At 48.4% G+C, this 16,829-nt stretch overlaps 11 non-coding genes across 11 annotated transcripts; all 11 read right to left on the minus strand.

Annotated features, from left to right (window-relative positions):
* Positions 1 to 225: 225 nt before the first annotated feature.
* Trnat-agu (transfer RNA threonine (anticodon AGU)) lies at positions 226 to 297 on the minus strand. The gene has a single exon. It is a non-coding gene; the product is annotated as a tRNA-Thr (tRNA).
* A 321-nt stretch (positions 298 to 618) lies between these two features.
* Positions 619 to 691, minus strand: Trnan-guu (transfer RNA asparagine (anticodon GUU)). Its single transcript has one exon. It is a non-coding gene; the product is annotated as a tRNA-Asn (tRNA).
* Positions 692 to 1,130: 439 nt separating this feature from the next.
* Trnaq-uug (transfer RNA glutamine (anticodon UUG)) lies at positions 1,131 to 1,203 on the minus strand. The gene has a single exon. It is a non-coding gene; the product is annotated as a tRNA-Gln (tRNA).
* A 548-nt stretch (positions 1,204 to 1,751) lies between these two features.
* Positions 1,752 to 1,823, minus strand: Trnat-agu (transfer RNA threonine (anticodon AGU)). The gene has a single exon. It is a non-coding gene; the product is annotated as a tRNA-Thr (tRNA).
* Positions 1,824 to 2,144: 321 nt separating this feature from the next.
* Trnan-guu (transfer RNA asparagine (anticodon GUU)) lies at positions 2,145 to 2,217 on the minus strand. Its single transcript has one exon. It is a non-coding gene; the product is annotated as a tRNA-Asn (tRNA).
* A 439-nt stretch (positions 2,218 to 2,656) lies between these two features.
* Positions 2,657 to 2,729, minus strand: Trnaq-uug (transfer RNA glutamine (anticodon UUG)). Its single transcript has one exon. It is a non-coding gene; the product is annotated as a tRNA-Gln (tRNA).
* A 7,952-nt stretch (positions 2,730 to 10,681) lies between these two features.
* On the minus strand, positions 10,682 to 10,753 carry Trnat-agu (transfer RNA threonine (anticodon AGU)). The gene has a single exon. It is a non-coding gene; the product is annotated as a tRNA-Thr (tRNA).
* Positions 10,754 to 11,074: 321 nt separating this feature from the next.
* Positions 11,075 to 11,147, minus strand: Trnak-cuu (transfer RNA lysine (anticodon CUU)). Its single transcript has one exon. It is a non-coding gene; the product is annotated as a tRNA-Lys (tRNA).
* A 439-nt stretch (positions 11,148 to 11,586) lies between these two features.
* Trnar-ucg (transfer RNA arginine (anticodon UCG)) lies at positions 11,587 to 11,659 on the minus strand. The gene has a single exon. It is a non-coding gene; the product is annotated as a tRNA-Arg (tRNA).
* A 369-nt stretch (positions 11,660 to 12,028) lies between these two features.
* Trnat-agu (transfer RNA threonine (anticodon AGU)) lies at positions 12,029 to 12,100 on the minus strand. Its single transcript has one exon. It is a non-coding gene; the product is annotated as a tRNA-Thr (tRNA).
* Positions 12,101 to 12,421: 321 nt separating this feature from the next.
* On the minus strand, positions 12,422 to 12,494 carry Trnak-cuu (transfer RNA lysine (anticodon CUU)). The gene has a single exon. It is a non-coding gene; the product is annotated as a tRNA-Lys (tRNA).
* Positions 12,495 to 16,829: the final 4,335 nt, after the last annotated feature.

Genomic DNA, 16,829 nt, shown 5'->3' on the forward strand with positions numbered 1-16,829 from the left:
TCTCTACCAGGGGAAGAAATTACTTCACAAGAACTAAGTATTTCACGTCGGTATTCTCCAGAGACTGCCACAAGCAGCAGTTTCTGGTGCCTACTTTAATAGCACCTTTCGCACTTTTCATTTGCGAGAGAAATTCTTAAATACCGCAACCATTCATAATTTTTTTTATTCTTGACCGCTTTTTTCGAAAGGGCTACGGTAGAAGGGGCTGTTACAAAATTCGTTTGCCTCCTGTGAGGATCGAACTCACGACCTCTGGTTTACTAGACCAGCGCTCTGCCAGTGAGCTAAGGAGGCGCCGCCTAGTGCACTTTTCGGGTACTTTATTCTAATGGAGTAGTGAATCGGAGCCCTTCAGCTGGAAACGCACCGCATTAGCGACCATTATTTGTATTTAGTTAGCACAGCTGCTCCTTTCCTACACATCTCACACGATATCGATGTACACCTAAAATTCCAAAACAACACATTTATTTCATTTCAGAGTTACTTTCAGCTTCAAAAACCATTCCTATGATATTCATACGAAGCTAGGCATCGTCGTAACCCGTTACGTTTATTACGCAAGGCTCACGAGAGGGGCGCAGGTTGCATGCGCGTAGACACAAAATTTTGCGCCGCCCAGCGTGGGGCTCGAACCCACGACCCTGAGATTAACAGTCTCATGCTCTACCGACTGAGCTAGCCGGGCTCCACACAACGCGTTACGAGCCATACAATACTTATGGGACCTGCGACCATCTATGGAAGGCCCTTTTCACTACAGCTTGTTTCCTGCTGCCACAAACGAGCTACAATCCTATTCAATGAAAAATTGTCTCCGAAAGGAATCAAATCTACTTGAAATGATACGTGGCTATCAGCACCGTTATTCAACACACATGCTCGACTGTGCGCAGACGCCTGTGGCGTAGATCTTGGGTCCTGAATCAGACGCAGTAGTTCCAACAAAAACTCTCCTGATCGGCACAGTGCCGAAAATTTCGCTACAGAACCCCCTTGTCTTGCTTGTGCTTCAGGTAGACGCCGGTTTGCAGCCAGGAAGCGGGCAGGAGCAACTTTCAACTAGTTTTGTAGTACTCAAACAACACAGTAAAACAGCATGCATCTTTTGCAGAACTGGAAAAAGTCGACCGTGACAGGATTCGAACCTGCTATCTTCGGATCCAAAGTCCGACGCCTTATCCATTAGGCCACACGGTCACTGGCGCAATGTGCTTACCCACACACACCTCATTTTCGCCATTTGTGCGCTTGCCGGAATGAATTTCCCATCTTTGACGCAATTCTCCATCTCCAATTTCAGTACTAAAAATGCGACGCTACTTCTTGCTGTGTCCCATCGCAAGTTACATTCAAGCCCTTATGACGCTGATCAAACAAGAGGTTGCAAATCAGCTTCAATCGCTTACTGCCATCTCAGTCGGTTGCAGAAGGTACCTCACCATATGTCATACAATGGCGAGTTGCCGCTATTACCAAAGCGGCGGCGGCGGCGCCGACGACGACGACGACAGCCGCGAGGGTCTCTACCAGGGGAAGAAATTACTTCACAAGAACTAAGTATTTCACGTCGGCATTCTCCAGAGACTGCCACAAGCAGCAGTTTCTGGTGCCTACTTTAATAGCACCTTTCGCACTTTTCATTTGCGAGAGAAATTCTTAAATACCGCAACCATTCATAATTTTTTTTATTCTTGACCGCTTTTTTCGAAAGGGCTACGGTAGAAGGGGCTGTTACAAAATTCGTTTGCCTCCTGTGAGGATCGAACTCACGACCTCTGGTTTACTAGAACAGCGCTCTGCCACTGAGATAAGGAGGCGCCGCCTAGTGCACTTTTCGGGTACTTTATTCTAATGGAGTAGTGAATCGGAGCCCTTCAGCTGGAAACGCACCGCATTAGCGACCATTATTTGTATTTAGTTAGCACAGCTGCTCCTTTCCTACACATCTCACACGATATCGATGTACACCTAAAATTCCAAAACAACACATTTATTTCATTTCAGAGTTACTTTCAGCTTCAAAAACCATTCCTCTGATATTCATACGAAGCTAGGCATCGTCGTAACCCGTTACGTTTATTACGCAAGGCTCACGAGAGGGGCGCAGGTTGCATGCGCGTAGACACAAAATTTTGAGCCGCCCAGCGTGGGGCTCGAACCCACGACCCTGAGATTAACAGTCTCATGCTCTACCGACTGAGCTAGCCGGGCTCCACACAACGCGTTACGAGCCATACAATACTTATGGGACCTGCGACCATCTATGGAAGGCCCTTTTCACTACAGCTTGTTTCCTGCTGCCACAAACGAGCTACAATCCTATTCAATGAAAAATTGTCTCCGAAAGGAATCAAATCTACTTGAAATGATACGTGGCTATCAGCACCGTTATTCAACACACATGCTCGACTGTGCGCAGACGCCTGTGGCGTAGATCTTGGGTCCTGAATCAGACGCAGTAGTTCCAACAAAAACTCTCCTGATCGGCACAGTGCCGAAAATTTCGCTACAGAACCCCCTTGTCTTGCTTGTGCTTCAGGTAGACGCCGGTTTGCAGCCAGGAAGCGGGCAGGAGCAACTTTCAACTAGTTTTGTAGTACTCAAACAACACAGTAAAACAGCATGCATCTTTTGCAGAACTGGAAAAAGTCGACCGTGACAGGATTCGAACCTTCTATCTTCGGATCCAAAGTCCGACGCCTTATCCATTAGGCCACACGGTCACTGGCGCAATGTGCTTACCCACACACACCTCATTTTCGCCATTTGTGCGCTTGCCGGAATGAATTTCCCATCTTTGACGCAATTCTCCATCTCCAATTTCAGTACTAAAAATGCGACGCTACTTCTTGCTGTGTCCCATCGCAAGTTACATTCAAGCCCTTATGACGCTGATCAAACAAGAGGTTGCAAATCAGCTTCAATCGCTTACTGCCATCTCAGTCGGTTGCAGAAGGTACCTCACCATATGTCATACAATGGCGACTTGCCGCTATTACCAAAGCGGCGGCGGCGGCGCCGACGACGACGACGACAGCCGCGAGGGTCTCGATCAGGGGAAGAAATTACTTCACAAGAACTAAGTATTTCACGTCGGCATTCTCCAGAGACTGCCAAAAGCAGCAGTTTCTGGTGCCTACTTTAATAGCACCTTTCGCACTTATCATTTGCGAGAGAATTTCTTAAATACCGCACCCATTCATAATTTTTTTTATTCTTGACCGCTTTTTTCGAAAGGGCTACGGTAGAAGGGGCTGTTACAAAATTCGTTTGCCTCGTGTGAGGATCGAACTCACGACCTCTGGTTTACTAGACCAGCGCTCTGCCACTTTTTTTTTTTTTTATTTTTCTTTTTTTTTCTTTATTTTTATTATTTTGGGCCTCCCATCTCCCCATACAGCCCATCCATTCGCTCACCTTTTTTGCCTTCTTCGGCTAGCTTCGATGCTATACTCTTGTTATGCTGTTTCACTGTGGTTAGTTTGAAATTTATAGTTGATATATTTTGATTCCTTTTTGTTTGAAGTGATATTGAAATTTTTTTTATTGTTGTTTTTGTTTTTTTGTTTTTTTTGTTGTTTTTTGTTTGTTGTTTTTTTTTAATTTTTTTTCTGTTAATATTGTTTATTTGATTTTACTGCATGCGGAGTTGCAGGTTGCGACGTCAATCAAAGCTCGTCTTCTCGAAAGTTTGTTATGCCTTTGGCTTCCCCAAGCGATGGCTTGGACTAGTCTGATATATTCCATTTTTTCTGTGTGGTTTCCCAAGTCTCCTTCTCTTAGCTCCGAACGACTCAGCCGCCGATAACTGCGCTCTGCATACGAATGGGGAAAAGAGAAATGATGAAATCCATGTTGCTGCGGAATGATTTGAAGAAGAAGGAAAGAAAAAATTGAAGAAATAAATCCTGTTTCATCTTCCCTCGTCGACGTCAAATAAATAAAGAAGCAAGTAATGTTCGCAGTTGAGTGAAACGGATACATCTTCCATGTAAGTTTGCAAACATAAAACATAAACGAAAAACCCAGTGGACACCACGTCCAAACGAATGGTCAGCTTCACCATCCATGTTGGGAGAATGTAAATCAACTTCCTGCTGAATTAACGGAGACGAAGGGCTAGGTTAAACAAGACAGTTAAAACACGAAGCATGAACATTCCCAATCAGTGACTACTGCGGACACCATGAATGTCGGCTTTGTTCCTTTTCTTCTTTTTCGTTGTTTCATTGTTTTCGTTGGACATATTTGTTTTTTTTTATTTGAAATTTATTTATTTAGATTTTCATTTATATTTGATAAGGTGGATGTATACGTGGCCGTGGAAGAAACCTTACTGAATTCGTTTACAGGGTCGTGATTTGGAGCGCTAAGATATAATTTGCAAACTTTTGCCTATGTTTGACATCCTGCATTAGCAGTTGTGCCTGTGTGGCGAGGTATAATCTGTAGTCCAGGTATGAACGCCTCTCCTGGGCGCCAAGTAAGTAACATAGTGTGTGTCCAGCCAACCGCGTCCAGGTGTTTGCCTTGGTTGTGGGGTAGTACGCGTCATCGGGTTGGAGCACGGACGTAAGAGAGATGTGCCGGCGTGCCGTGCGGCAGATCAAAGCCATGGTCATCCTACACCATTCCCAAATAAGACTGTTCGCACCACAAACACATCTGTGTTGCAAAGTGTCGACAAGGCCGCACTCCCTACATTTGTCAGTAGCTGACAAATGTATTTTATGAAGTTTTTCGGCTGTGGGTAGAGTTTCATTAACAACTTTATACCACAGTGATCGAATACCGGTATCTAGCACTTTGTTATGTATAGTCTTCCAGATTAGAGCCCAGTCTTTAGAGGGATACTTCAGTTCCATGCGGTTGACCCTGCCTGTGTCGTTCAGTAGCCGGTAGAGGTGGGCAGTGGTAAGGTCACGTAGCGGAACTCTCGATTTCATTTGGAGATAACTACTTTCTAAAAGAAACATCCTAATGTGGTTTGCTTTGAAATGCGTTTCCCGAAGGTTGATGGGGATGTGCATAGTCTGAGGCTGAAATGTGCGTATGGCCATACTCAGCGCGCTGTCAGGATATTCGTGGCAGAGCTGCAGTGTACGCCGGATCAAGAGTGCCTTACATGTCGTTTGAACATCCGTCAGGCCGAGGCCGCCTTTGTCTGGTGGGAGAGTGATGACATTGATGCCCACCTTGAAGATGTCACCCCTCCAGATGTACCAACCTACTGCCGACATAATTTTCCTCGCAACACTGTCGACCACAGGAAGTATTTGCCCGACATACCAAATTTTCGAGAGAATTATGGTATTAACGAAATGAACTCTCTGCAATAAGTCCTGTTCTCTGCCTTTATGATGCTGTAAGCAGCCCCGAGACATAGCCAAAAGATGTTTCCAATTGTCTACCGTTGTTCGTAGGGGGCAACTGCTCATCTTGATACCAAGAAGTTTGAGAGTCGCACATCTTCTGTACGGCAAAGGGGTGGCTGTGTGAAATCCACTGCCTATAGGCAGGAGGCAAGTCTTTCCATAGTTTAGCTGAGAACCGGATGCTCGCTCGTAATCGGTGATACTATTCCTAACTGCCGTGAGGTCTTGTTCCGAACGCACAATGACACCCACATCGTCGGCGTACGCAATGCATTTGAGGGTGCTGGAATACAGGTTTAAACCTTGAAGGTTACAATTCAGCATCCTTACAAGTGGCTCAATTGCGATCACGAAGAGACACATGGACATGGGACAGCCCTGTCTGATTGACCGCTGAATCGGAATCCGCCGGGTGAACTGACCATTGACGATGATCTGAGAAGTGGCCGAGGTGTACATGTTGCTGACCATTGCAGTAAAGCCGTCACCAAATCCTAAGTGGTTCATGGTGTGGAAGAGGTAGCAATGCAGGATCCGATCAAAGGCCTGACATTGATCTAAAGCCAAGATTGCTGCTTCCGGGCGTGTGATTGCAGTAAACGAAATGAGCTCCCTGTAATCTGCAAGACATTTAAAGATCGTGCGGCCCGGGACCGCTGCTGCCTGGCTGTGATGTATAATTTTTGCAAGGACATGTTTAAGTCTACCTGCTATGACGCGGGCCACAATCTTGTAGTCAGAGTTCAACAGGGAGATAGGGCGGAATTTGGCAATATCCTGATGGGGGTATTCTTTTGGGACCAAAACGATCAGGCTGTCATTGAAACCATCTGGTAACTGTTGGCCGGCGCGCAGTTCATTGCAGATGCAAACAAAACAATGTTCGAGGAGGTCCCAGAACTGCTTATAAAATTCAATCGGCAGACCATCAATGCCGGGCGATTTGTTGGCCTGAGCCCTGCTCAGTGCCTCCCGAATCTCCACCGCGGTGACATCACTGATCAACAATTGCCTGTCGTCCTCATCGAGCGTTGTCGGAAGATACGCATGCATCGCCGCGATTGCCGCATCATCGGCTGGTTGTGCCCTGTACAGTCGCCCGTAGTAGTCCGTTATAGACTCCTTAATTTCAGCCTGGGTCGTCACAAAGGTACCGTCTTCAGTTCGTAAGCGGGTAATCAATTTTTGTCGTGCGCGGCGTTTCTCTGTCCCTAGGTGGAAGGCGGATGGTTGTTCGTCAGAAGTGCTGGCACTATCTCGCGAACGGATTTTAACGCCTTCCATTTGCCTGCGTTTGAGGAGCGTCAACTTTGATTTGATCCGTTTAATCTGAAGAAATTGTTCCTGCGTGACATGTGCTTCAGAATACAAGTCACGGAGACAGCGAAAATAAAATTCAAACCTCTCTTTCTGCATCCGGCTCCTGTCAGAACTGTACGCCTTCAAACAACGAATAAGCCTAGGTTTTGCACAACGGCACCACCACTGCGTTACCGATGGGAATGTTGGTCGTCGACGTAAACAAATTTCCCAGGCTTCATGTAGACGGTCTCGTAACTCCTGTTCCCTGAGAATACTGACGTTAAGTTTCCATCCTGTCCGACCACGGAAAGTTTGCTGGCGCGCCATACGAATGATACAATGGTAAGCTAAATGGTCGGAAAAATACAGGGGCCACGTTTCCGAGGAAGATACCCGCTCACGCAGGTTTTTCCCCACGTAGATCCTGTCGAGGCGGCTGGCCATTTGTGCAGTATGGTACGTGAAGCACCGTTGTTCCCCGTGTGTTATTTCCCACGTATCCTCCAGCTCTAATTGACGTACTGTTTCGCCGAGAGCGGCACATCCATTAAAGTTCGGCCATTGGTCCTTGGGCTTCAAAACACAATTAAAATCGCCTCCGATAACCACATCCTCCCGGCTGCGGCGCAAAAGATATAATAAGTCAGTGGCAAAGAACTGAGCTCGTCTCGTTCTATTCTGATTCCCGGAAGGGGCATATACATTAACAAATCTAATGCCGTTGATAAGGCACGCTATACCCCTGCCATTTTCGAGTCGTTCAACGTCGGAGACGGCCACGCCCACTTTGGTTAATAGAGCGGTACCTGAAGAACTGTCTGGGGTGGTGTTTTTGAGTAATTGGTAGCCAGGAATGTCAGGCTGAAATTTATCATCGACCTCCTGCAACAGCACAATATCAGCATCGCAGCTGTATAAATAATCACGAAAGCTAGAGAGCTTCTGTACAGAAGTAATTCTATTAACGTTAATTGTAGCTAACTTATAATCCTGGTAGGACGGCATGAACTGCTAAATGTTGGCAGAAAGAGAAAAAAGCAAAGTAGATATGCAGAAGCACAGAAAATTATAACCTTTAGTAGGTATCAGACAGGTAATCATCGTCCCCCGTCGGGTGTTTTGAGACAGGTCGTGTCGTACTTAAGTCGCCGACCGGTAATGCGGGTAAATTTCCTGGAGATGGCCCTACCACGGACAGGCTCTGGTCCATTATTACATCGTCAGTGTCATCTGCCGAATTGACCACATGAACAGCGGCCACCTCGCCAATTGAGCCCTGATCATTTTGAGATTGATGTTCGGGGGTATCCCTGAGGTCCTCACGAGGGTTCTGTTCCTCGGTCGCAGCGACCTGGCCGTCACCATCGGGGTGGGGCACGGAGACGTCCGAGACCTGCGGGGTCTCATGCAGCGGCTGTTCAGTGGGGCGGTCAAGAGAGACGTCAGGCAAGGAACGGGCAATTTGCGCCCCTTTCTCACGCAAAGGTGGTGCGGTGTGGGCGGCATCCTTGTGGGCGATCCTCCTTTTCTTGTGTTTCTTGGGAGAAGTTTCGACTCTTAGAAGTGCTGCAGCCGACGAGGAAGAAGTGGAGTCCTGTGCAGGAGGAAGTGCATTCTGAACTGAAATGGGATCCATATTGCTGTTAACGTGGCGACCAGTGTGATCTTCCTGGGAGTTAGCAACCTCTTGGTGGCTGTCTAAAGACGGAACCGCCGGGATGCTACTGGCCACCGGTACGTCTGTAGTAGGAACAGCGATGCCATCCAGACTGGAAGTATCCATGGGCATATCTAGAACAGTGTCCGAAGCCCTGGGATCTGTGACCACGTCAGGTTGCACCGCCGCGGCCGTGGTCGAGCGGACTGCCGCTACATATGTGAGAGGCAGTGTCGACATCCTGGTAGTTTCCGTCCTTTCGCCAGGTGGTAATTGCGTCACTCGTCGCTGCATACACTGAGCGCGAACGTGATCAGTGGCACCACAACCTGCACAAGTCCTAGGTTGACCGTCGTACATAACGATCGCCCTGTATCCACAAATAGTGAGATATGACGGGATGTGTCTCTTCAACTCTATCTTGACCTGACGAACACCATTCAAAACAGGGACTTTTAAAGACAACCACTTTTCGGCAACATTGCTAATGACTTTACCATAGCTGTCCAAAGCAGCGTTGATGTGTTCCGCTGGGACTGCAAACGGTAATTCGAATATTCGAACGGTGCGGACACCAAACCCTGCATGAGACACGAGAACCTCTCCAACATTCCCATCACAATGCTTAAACTTCAAACGACCACTACAAGAGTCAATGATTTAGTCACAGATATCGGCAGATTTAAACTTTATATAGGCGGTGCTGCTAACTATCGATAAATGGACTCCAAGAATGTCATCAAAGGATCGTTTCAAAGCTTCCTCAATCCACGATTCTAATTCAAACGATTTTGGTCGTGCATAGTTTGAATCAAACACAAACTTCAAAGTATCCCGTCGTGTTAATTGACCCATGTTGGAATCCTACACATATTCCACACAATAACACGTTACTGTTTACAGCAAGGGCGGCACTCACAACAGCCAGCAGCAGCGGCGACGTAAGCACCACACGTCCGCTCACCACGGCCGCCGAGGGCCGACTGCCGACTGAGCTAGCCGGGCTCCACACAACGTGATACGAGCCATACTGTACTTATGGGACCTGCGACCATCTATGGAAGGCCCTTTTCACTACAGCTTGTTTCCTGCTGCCACAAATGAGCTACAATCCTATTCAATGAAAAATTGTCTCCGAAAGGAATCAAATCTACTTGAAATGATACGTGGCTATCAGCACCGTTATTCAACACACATGCTCGACTGTGCGCAGACGCCTGTGGCGTAGCTCTTGGGTCCTGAATCAGACGCAGTAGTTCCAACTTAAACTCTCCTGATCGGCACAGTGCCGAAAATTTCGCTACAGAACCCCCTTGTCTTGCTTGTGCTTCAGGTAGACGCCGGTTTGCAGCCAGGAAGCGGGCAGGAGCAATTTTCAACTAGTTTTGTAGTACTCACACAACACTGTAAAACAGCATGCATCTTTTGCAGAACTGGAAAAAGTCGACCGTGACAGGATTCGAACCTGCAATCTTCGGATCCGAAGTCCGACGCCTTATCCATTAGGCTGGTTGGTTGGTTGGTTGGGGGAAGGAGACCAGACAGCGTGGTCATCGGTCTCATTGGATTAGGGAAGGATGGGGAAGGAAGTCGGCCGTGCCCTTTCAGAGGAACCATCCCGGCATTTGCCTGGAGTGATTTAGGGAAATCACGGAAAACCTAATTCAGGATGGCCGGACGCGGGATTGAACCGTCGTCCTTCCGAATGCGAGTCCAGTGTGCTACCACTGCGCCACCTCGCTCGGTTTATCCATTAGGCCACACGGTCACTGGCGCAATGTGCTTACCCACACACACCTCATTTTCGCCATTTGTACGCTTGCCGGAATGAATTTCCCATCTTTGACGCAATTCTCCATCTCCAATTTCAGTACTAAAAATGCGACGCTACTTCTTGCTGTGTCCCATCGCAAGTTACATTCAAGCCCTTATGACGCTGATCAAACAAGAGGTTGCAAATCAGCTTCAATCGCTTACTGCCATCTCAGTCGGTTGCAGAAGGTACCTCACCCTATGTCATACAATGGCGAGTTGCCGCTATTACCAAAGCGGCGGCGGCGCCGCCGCCGCCGACGACGACGACGACGACGACGACGACGACGACAGCCGCGAGGGTCTCTACCAGGGGTAGAAAATACTTCACAAGAACTAAGTATTTCACGTCGGCATTCTCCAGAGACTGCCAAAAGCAGCAGTTTCTGGTGCCTACTTTAATAGCACCTTTCGCACTTTTCATTTGCGAGAGCATTTCTTAAATACCGCACCCATTCATAATTTTTTTTTATTCTTGACCGCTTTTTTCGAAAGGGCTACGGTAGAAGGGGCTGTTACAAAATTCGTTTGCCTCCTGTGAGGATCGAACTCACGACCTCTGGTTTACTAGACCAGCGCTCTACCACTGAGCTAAGGAGGCGCCGCCTAGTGCACTTTTCGGGTACTTTAGTCTTATGGACTAGTGAATCGGAGCCCTTCAGCTGGAAACGCACCGCATTAGCGACCATTATTTGTATTTAGTTAGCACAGCTGCTGCTTTCCTACACATCTCACACGATATTGATGTACACCTAAAATTCCAAAACAACACATTTATTTCATTTCAGAGTTACTTTCAGCTTCAAAAACCATTCCTCTGATATTCATACGAAGCTAGGCATCGTCGTAACCCGTTACGTTTATTACGCAAGGCTCACGAGAGGGGCGCAGGTTGCATGCGCGTAGACACAAAATTTTGCGCCGCCCAGCGTGGGGCTCGAACCCACGACCCTGAGATTAAGAGTCTCATGCTCTACCGACTGAGCTAGCCGGGCTCCACACAACGTGATAGGAGCCATACTATACTTATGGGACCTGCGACCATCTATGGAAGGCCCTTTTCACTACAGCTTGTTTCCTGCTGCCACAAATGAGCTACAATCCTATTCAATGAAAAATTGTCTCCGAAAGGAATCAAATCTACTTGAAATGATACGTGGCTATCAGCACCGTTATTCAACACACATGCTCGACTGTGCGCAGACGCCTGTGGCGTAGCTCTTGGGTCCTGAATCAGACGCAGTAGTTCCAACTTAAACTCTCCTGATCGGCACAGTGCCGAAAATTTCGCTACAGAACCCCCTTGTCTTGCTTGTGCTTCAGGTAGACGCCGGTTTGCAGCCAGGAAGCGGGCAGGAGCAATTTTCAACTAGTTTTGTAGTACTCACACAACACAGTAAAACAGCATGCATCTTTTGCAGAACTGGAAAAAGTCGACCGTGACAGGATTCGAACCTGCAATCTTCGGATCCGAAGTCCGACGCCTTATCCATTAGGCCACACGGTCACTGGCGCAATGTGCTTACCCACACACACCTCATTTTCGCCATTTGTACGCTTGCCGGAATGAATTTCCCATCTTTGACGCAATTCTCCATCTCCAATTTCAGTACTAAAAATGCGACGCTACTTCTTGCTGTGTCCCATCGCAAGTTACATTCAAGCCCTCATGACGCTGATCAAACAAGAGGTTGCAAATCAGCTTCAATCGCTTACTGCCATCTCAGTCGGTTGCAGAAGGTACCTCACCCTATGTCATACAATGGCGAGTTGCCGCTATTACCAAAGCGGCGGCGGCGCCGACGACGAATTTTTTTTATTCTTGACCGCTTTTTTCGAAAGGGCTACGGTAGAAGGGGCTGTTACAAAATTCGTTTGCCTCCTGTGAGGATCGAACTCACGACCTCTGGTTTACTAGACCAGCGCTCTGCCACTGAGCTAAGGAGGCGCCGCCTAGTGCACTTTTCGGGTACTTTAGTCTTATGGACTAGTGAATCGGAGCCCTTCAGCTGGAAACGCACCGCATTAGCGACCATTATTTGTATTTAGTTAGCACAGCTGCTGCTTTCCTACACATCTCACACGATATCGATGTACACCTAAAATTCCAAAACAACACATTTATTTCATTTCAGAGTTACTTTCAGCTTCAAAAACCATTCCTCTGATATTCATACGAAGCTAGGCATCGTCGTAACCCGTTACGTTTATTACGCAAGGCTCACGAGAGGGGCGCAGGTTGCATGCGCGTAGACACAAATTTTTGCGCCGCCCAGCGTGGGGCTCGAACCCACGACCCTGAGATTAAGAGTCTCATGCTCTACCGACTGAGCTAGCCGGGCTCCACACAACGTGATACGAGCCATACTATACTTATGGGACCTGCGACCATCTATGGAAGGCCCTTTTCACTACAGCTTGTTTCCTGCTGCCACAAATGAGCTACAGTCCTATTCAATGAAAAATTGTCTCCGAAAGGAATCAAATCTACTTGAAATGATACGTGGCTATCAGCACCGTTATTCAACACACATGCTCGACTGTGCGCAGACGCCTGTGGCGTAGCTCTTGGGTCCTGAATCAGACGCAGTAGTTCCAACAAAAACTCTCCTGATCGGCACAGTGCCGAAAATTTCGCTACAGAACCCCCTTGTCTTGCTTGTGCTTCAGGTAGACGCCGGTTTGCAGCCAGGAAGCGGGCAGGAGCAGTTTTCAACTAGTTTTGTAGTACTCACACAACACAGTAAAACAGCATGCATCTTTTGCAGAACTGGAAAAAGTCGACCGTGACAGGATTCGAACCTGCAATCTTCGGATCCGAAGTCCGACGCCATATCCATTTTTTTTTTTTTTTTTTTTTTTCCAGGCGAGGGCAGATTCGAACTACAGACCTCTTTTTTTTTTTTTTTTTTTTTTTTTTTTTTTTTTTTTTTTTTTTTTTTTTAAGGGAATAATAAAGGAGGGCGCGGAAGGCAGAGCGATCAGGGGTCGTAACCCGAGGCCTGGTCGCAGTGTCCCCCTCGTCCGTCAAGGAATCAGGGATGGGAAGGGGAAATCTTTTGTGGGAATTATTGTTTATTTATTTATTTTTATTTACTGTTTTAATACATTCTTAATGTGGTTTTACTTTATACCACAACAAAAATAAATGTATCTAGCACCGCATCGTGCTCTGAGAAAAAGAAAACAATATCTCGGCACGTTCCTACACCGAGGTAATGTATATGGGGAAAACGAAAAAAAAAAAAGTGCTTCATACAGGATACAGAAGGGTGTGTCGCTACTCTCCTTACGCTTCATCATCCAGGTACGTCTTCACGTATATCATGTTGTTCCACCGAGAATCGAACTTAGTCATGTCAGCTCACTCAATGGGTATCTTCTCCTACCTGTTGATGATCCAGCTGTGTGGAGGGTCGCGTAGGGCACTCCCTAAGTAATTAGAAAAATACTGTCTGTATTTTGGGTTCCGTACGATCTTGCAATGACGTTCTTGTAGGTAGTTCCAAAAGTCTAATACATCTTTAGGTCCATCGTGAAATAAGTAGTGTACCGCATGCGCACGGATCCACGTGACAGCGTTGGTCTTGGCGCGCGGGAAATACTGTTGATCCGGAAATAGTAGAAACCGAGGTGTAATGTGTTCCGGAGTCACTCGTAGAAAATACGACAAAATTTGTCGCACCAAGCGCCATACGTCTTCTGCCGCGCCACATGTGAGACGGTGTTCGTCCGTGTCTGGTATCCCGCAGTCTACGCAGAGAGGCGATTCCGCCATGTTTATCTTGTGGAGGCGTGATCGGGTGATCTGTTTACCATTGACTGTGATGTACCATGTGGATCGGACGGCTGTGTCCAGTGGAATTGCGTGAATCGTCTTCCACACCACCTTCCAATTAACCTGAGGGCTTTTCGTCTCCACGATGTTTGGTGGGCGTCTCTGCTGTAGGACATGATATATATCCCGCGCCGACGCCTGTTTCGTCGGTGGTACTGCGATACGGAAATAGCTGTGTTCAATGTAAAAGTTCCCGAAGTAGTAGAAGGGTGGGGGTATGTCTTGCGTCGTCAGTGGGGGCATAATGGACGGCGGAGCTAAGGACTCCAACAGCAAACCTGTCAAACTTTCCGGGTGGTGGCGCCACAGCTTGATGTGTGAGCTGACATACAGGGACACAGCTCTGTCGTGGACATGGACTAGGCCAAGACCTCCCCTTTCTGGGGGAAGGGTCAGTGACTCATAACTGACTTTGAAGAGCATGCCTGTACTGACGTAGGCTCCGAATGCCGCTAATAGACGTCGAGCCATCAGTAACGGTATTGGGAGAACACGCGCTATGTGTGGAAGGCGCGATGCGAGGTAAACATTAACGAAGTGTGTCCTTTGGAGAATGTCGAGGGTCCGCAGACGAAGGTTGAAGATCTGGACCCGAATTTGTTGTAATAAGCGGCGGTAGTTAAGAGCCGCGGTGCGCCGTATGTCGTCGTGGAACTCTATCCCGAGACATTTGATAGTGCCACGAAGCTGTAGGGGTTCGACACACGCTGGGGTCAACCCGTCTCCTATGGCCATGGCGACCGATTTGGCGACGTTGAGACAGCTGCCGGAAGCCACACCGTACGTGGTAATCCATTCTAGTGCTCTGTTGACATCATCGCGATTGCGGAACACGAGAACCAGGTCGTCTGCATATGCTGTACAGCGAAATGTGACGTCACGTAGGGTAAGACCGGTGAGGCGTTGACGGAGACCACAGAGGAGCGGTTCCAGTGCCAGAGCATATAGTATCGTCGACAAGGGGCAGCCTTGACGGACGGAGCGGAAAATCGGGAGGGACTGCGAGAGACGCCCGTTAACGAGCACTTTGGAAGTCGCTCCTCGGAGTAGGCGCATCACGACGGCTGTGAATTGCTGTGAGTACTGCATGTGCTGGAGAACGGACGTTAGGTATGCGTGATCCACTCGATCAAACGCTTGGCTAAAATCTAGTGATGCCAGCGCTCCTGGGACGCGGCGTGCCCTGGCTAGGGCTATTAAGTCACGGTATCGACACAATGCTGTGTGGATGTTGTTGATACCCCCTAGGGAAGTCTGATCTGGCGAGATGACGTAAGGTAGGGTCGGTCGTAGACGGTTTGCTAATAGTCTGGTGAATATCTTCATGTCGCAGTTGACGAGTGTTAGCGGGCGGTAATCTTGTATTCGAGCCCCACCTTTAGGCTTGTGAACCGGTATAATTATTCCTTCTACGAAGGTCGCAGGGAGCGGCACCGCGGGGGACATAAGCTCCCGACAGATGTCTGTTAACTTGGGAGCCAGTAAATACTGAAAAGTTCTATAAAACTCCACAGGGAGCCCGTCGGGGCCAGGAGACTTATTCGCCGCTCCTTTACCGATGGCGTCGATAACTTCGTCTTCCGTAATGTCGTTCAATAATTCAGTTTGTAAATCCTGTGGGACAATGCCGTAAACCAGTTGTGAGACTGCTGTCACCGTCATCGGGTCGGAACATTGAGCAGAATAAAGTCGTGCGTAATGGTCGAAGAAGGCTGCAGCAATATCGCGTTGTGTGGTGTGATGAAGGCCGTCCTCAGTGGTGATGGCATGTATCAGCGCCCGTCTTCGCAGTGTACGTTCTCGGATGACGTGGTACATGGTGGGTCGTTCCGTTGCGAGTCTGTCTTGTGTCCGCGCTCGGACGATCGTCCCTTCGAGGTGTCGGCGCATATGGGCTACGATCTGTGCTTTCGCACGCTGAACTGTCAGCTGTCGTTCCGGTGTGGGTGGCAAGGAGGCGCATTCGCGAAGGACGGTGAAATAAAAATCAAGGGTCTGCCGCCTCCAAGCAGCAGTCTCACGACCATACGTAATAAAGGTTCGCCGTAGGGCCGGCTTGGCGCAGGTTAACCACCAACTAATCGACGTAGGATACGTTGGGAGGCGGCGGACGCACAAACTCCACGTGTCTTCGATGGCGCGTCGACAATCCGGCGAAGCGAGATGAGCAAGGTTTAATTTCCAGGGATGTCGGCTGCGCCACACCCGTTGGCGACGAAGGGTGACGGCACATATATAGGCCTCGTGATCAGAGAAGGCTACTGGCCACACCTCCGCGTCACTCACCGTTGCCGCGAGAGAACGGGAGACGTAAATCCTATCGATGCGACTAGACGAGTGACTCGTGAAATGGGTGTATCCCGGTCTATTTCCTCGGACATGTTCCCATGTATCTACTAGCTGGAGATCGCCGATCAGTGTCCCAAGTTCGGGGCACGGTGAATGGCGTGGCAGCTGATCTTTAGGTGCTTGGGTGCAATTGAAATCGCCCCCTAATATCAAGTCATCGTGCCTGCCCTGAAAAAGCGGTGCTATTCCTTCTGCGAAGAAGAGCGATCGGTCACGACGGCGATTCGTTCCGGAAGGGGCGTACACATTGATGAACCGGACGCCTTGCACCGTTACGGCCATTCCTCTAGCGTCGGGCAGATATCGGACTTCGTCCGCCTCGAGGCCCTCTCTGAGGAGAATGGCGACTCCACTGTTAGTTGGCGAGGCGTGGGACACATGAGCCGTATAACCATACATACCCGGGAAATCTTCGACGAAGACTTCTTGGAGAAAGACAATGTCAACGTCTGCTGCATTGAGCATGTCTTGGAGCAGCGACAACTTCGTA

The sequence above is a fragment of the Schistocerca serialis genome, chromosome 7 (assembly GCF_023864345.2).
Source record: "Schistocerca serialis cubense isolate TAMUIC-IGC-003099 chromosome 7, iqSchSeri2.2, whole genome shotgun sequence".
Taxonomy (NCBI): domain Eukaryota; kingdom Metazoa; phylum Arthropoda; class Insecta; order Orthoptera; family Acrididae; genus Schistocerca; species Schistocerca serialis.